The sequence below is a fragment of the Ipomoea nil genome, unplaced genomic scaffold, assembly GCF_001879475.1.
Source record: "Ipomoea nil cultivar Tokyo-kokei standard unplaced genomic scaffold, Asagao_1.1 scaffold3030, whole genome shotgun sequence".
NCBI lineage: Eukaryota > Viridiplantae > Streptophyta > Magnoliopsida > Solanales > Convolvulaceae > Ipomoea > Ipomoea nil.
The window spans coordinates 4,360,229-4,364,168 of NW_017619458.1; the positions used below are offsets into that span (position 1 = coordinate 4,360,229).

The 3,940-nt window shown below is 35.2% G+C and overlaps 1 long non-coding RNA gene across 1 annotated transcript; it reads left to right on the forward strand.

The window, feature by feature from the left end:
* Positions 1–345: 345 nt before the first annotated feature.
* LOC109163614 lies at positions 346–3,604 on the forward strand. The gene is made up of 5 exons (XR_002051301.1): positions 346–555; positions 1,832–1,909; positions 2,380–2,507; positions 2,735–2,876; positions 3,345–3,604. It is a non-coding gene; the product is annotated as an uncharacterized LOC109163614 (long non-coding RNA).
* Positions 3,605–3,940: the final 336 nt, after the last annotated feature.

The window sequence follows — 3,940 nt, forward strand, 5'->3', positions numbered from 1 at the left end:
TTTGCATCACGAGTTTAAACTCGTGACCATCAATTTTTAGCAATACTTTTGAACAATTTCAATAGATACCCACTAATACAAAATAGACCAAAGAAATTCTACTTTAAGCTAGGATAGTGTATTATTTAAAAAAAAAAGAACGGTGGCATAACTGTAATTAAATGAATAAGAAATCGCTACCCTTTCTAAAAGAAGGGTAGCGGTTTAAAAAAAAAAAAAAAGAAGGCGGAACGAGTTTCCGCTGCCCTTTCGCGTAGCAAAGGGCAGCGGAAACGATATTAAAAAAAAAAATTAAATTAAAAAAACCTAACCCTCGTACAGATTGAACGGGTTCTCCATCCTCTCACCACTCACATCTCACAACCAAGGCTTCTGCAAATCTCACACCCTCACCTCAGGGCCGACCTCGACTAACTCGATCACCTCACCGCATCTCCGGCGAGGACACGGCCTCGATCACCGTCACCGCCCCACGCCCTCATCCGCCGTCTCCACCACCACAGTGTCGCTGCCGCTGCTTCGATCCACCGCTCCAGCCGCTGCTTCGTCCATCAGGTAAGGTTAATTTTTTGGTTAATTTGTTTATTGTTGTTATTCGGCTAAAACCCTTAACACATCCAGCAACAATGGCATATACAGAACAAATTAAAAAAACCCAAGTTTCGATTGTGAATATATGCAATAATATCAATTGTGAATAGCATGCACTTAGATACACTATCATTTCAGTTTAATCAATTCATCGTCTCAGGTAGTACTAAATTGCATATGCAGATATTTTTTTATTTGGTTTTGGGTTTTTGCATCCTTTTATATATAACTGCATATTTTCCAGTAAAAGTTGCTACACTCCGTATCCTTTACTAAGATGCCATCTCCATATGCCTTCTTTTGGAACACCATATCTGCTACTCCATACCTCTTGTCTTTTCTAGGCTCTGGGTTTTTGCTTCTGGTGGTCAATGGTCATCAATGAATTGAGAAAGTTGAGTATGTGATGATGTTGCAGCAATTAATTGCCAAGAAAGCAAGCTTATATAAGTTTCAATTCCCATTTTCTTTGTCAGTTTGCTTGGCATCTCATTTTCCATTGATTTTGTTTGAAATATTTGCTAAATCTGTTTCCGTGACTGGGAATTTGGAGGGCTAAAACTAGATTGTGAATTGTCTTGAAGATATGAAAAACAACAGTTTCTTTTTTTTAGGAAAGAAAAGGAAGAATGTCTACCATCTTCTCTTTTTTGGGGAGGCATGAATGGGAAGGTGAGGGATTGGAGGTCTAATTTGATAATGTTGAATTAGAAGCCACTGGGAAGGGTTGTAGGAATGTATGAATTAATAATTGGTGATCGTGTTTGAGATTTGTGGTGATTAAGAAAAGAGTGAGATGTTAATAAAGTATGGTTGTTGTATGATATAGATCAGTTTGGGTTACATACATTTTGAGTAAAGTATGATATAGTCAAAAGTAATCGGTAGCATGTGGGGTGTTGCAACAATTTGTGTTGTTTAAACTTTTCTTCATTGTTGTGGTTGAGTATCAAACACAAGAAGTTTAGGGAAACTAAAGGTAGCCACAGAGCAATAGAGCATATGGTCTACACTGTACTAGTCTAGAATATTAGAGAGTACAAATTTCAATACTACGTTGCCAACTGTTTTAACAAGTTGATTGACTCATTGCCCATGAGGAAATATTAACCAGCAGCAGCTACAACTGCAATTCCATGTATCACTTTAGAGTTCTGGAGTTTGATAAATGTATCACTTTAGAGTTCTTTTCTTTCGTTTCTTATAAACAACACTCACAAACACATGCATAATTGGGCAGATGGAGGAAGCCTCAGGGGGTGGGTGAAAGCAACTTCCAAGAATCACTTCGCACATGTAGATGTATCTTGCTGAACAGGTAAATCATCTTCAACTCTTCAAATATAGTAATCTATTTGCTAAATCTGCATGCCTATCTGTGTCGGCTGCCCTTGATCTATGAGTTTATGAGTTAATACCCATTTTCGTCCCTCCGACTATTGAGTATTTTTAGTTAATCTCGACAATAGAGTGCATAATATGCATAAACTCTCATCTTCTAGAATTTATTTTTTCCATTGACATAAAGCAGTTGAGTAAGAGATGTTTCAAAGAACTACAGTGACTAAAGTCTAATTAATCACTAAAGTCTAATTAATGACTAAAGTCTTGGTCACTAGTAAGTCATGGAGATGATATTTTTTTTTGTGGGATAAACGGATAAGTATTTCGATTACGAAGTAAGTAATTTGATTTCAATTCGGTATTGTGGTTCCTGTAGCATATAGATACTAGTTTTTCTGCATCAATGTTATCCTATGAACTCACTGAACTTGTGTTTCGTAACAGAATTATACAGCAACAGATTTTTCTGCTCAATAGATTTGTTCGCTTTGTGAGCACTCCGGAGATCTTGGAACGGTTGCACACTATAGAATCTGAGATTATACAGATTGAAGAAGCAATCACCATACAGGGTCAGTTTCATTAATCCCTTTCTTTATTTGTCTTTGAGTTATTCCTCAATGCTGTTTGTATGATTTGCCACAAGCATACTATTTCTAAATTGGATCTCTATGTTATTCTTTATCCAGTTTTTATGCTCATCTGCCCCCTATATTTTTTAATTTCTTGAGTTGCACAGTGTGCATCTTTCATCATTAAGTAATCAATGTACTGTTTGACACCCAAAAACTTTTGACAGGTAACAAATCAACAACATGTGTTAATGAGGAGAAAGCTATTGGCTTTAACAAATCAACTCTCAGATGCATCCTTCTTAAATCAACTCAAGTGGACGTGGTGTACGCCAATTTAAAACTGCACTTCTGCATCGGCTTGAAAGGGTAAGTACCATAATGTGTAGTTCTTTTTGCAGAAATGCTATTCTATGCTTCCTACTGTTTCCTCTAAGGTTAGTGCTTGTTTCTATTTCAACATATTGAGCATAATGTGTTTTAATTTATTCATTTTTACTAAAATCTGGTACTCTGTATAAATACCATGTATACACTTTGCATTAGTTTTTTATAAATCAAAATCTAAGGGTCTGAATATGATGATGATGAATCACATATATATAGAAGAGTTTGGAGAAGATGACTTTATATTTGCATGCCAAATGAAATGAAATGGTGTTGCTACCTTGTACCGATCGATAATTATTTAAGGTGGCAAATGAATTGAACTGGTTCCCCATCACTCATCAACTGATCTTTAATTCAAAATGTAGATTATATTTCTTGTTTGGTGCCTTTCTCCCCTTGTTACTCAACACTAAATTCTATCACAATTGCATTGTTTCTCATTTGCAGGCCAGTAAGGATCAACTTCCTCAATCAGACATAATCAGGCCAATAAGGATCATATTTAGTAATTTGATTAATTAAATTATTTTGTAGGTATTTGAAGGAAATTCGTACTCTACCAATGAAATAGATGGGATTCGAGACTTATGAGCAAAATATTTTTTGGAAGAGTATGTGTAATTTTTGTTTTAGATTATATGTTATATTGGATTGATATAAAGTATTGTATTGATAGTATTTGGTTGAGTGTTGATAATATTGTTTTTGATAGTTTGTTGATAATAGTGTTGATGGTTAGTATTATCTTGATATGTAGTGCATGAAAATAGGATTTTTATAAAAATTGGGGCATTTAAAAATAAAAAATAATAATGAATTAAAAAAAAAAAAAACAATCCGCTATCCTTCTTTTGTAAAAAGCGCAGCGAATGCTTAAATAAAATAATAATAATAAAATAAGAAAATTCGCTACCCTTCTATATATAGAAGGGTAGCGGATATTCAACTTTCCGCTACCCTTGTGAAAGGGTAGCAGAAAACTCAAGGCTTTCAGCGTCCCTCAAATCCGCTACCCTTGTACAAGGGTAGCGGATAACCCTTTA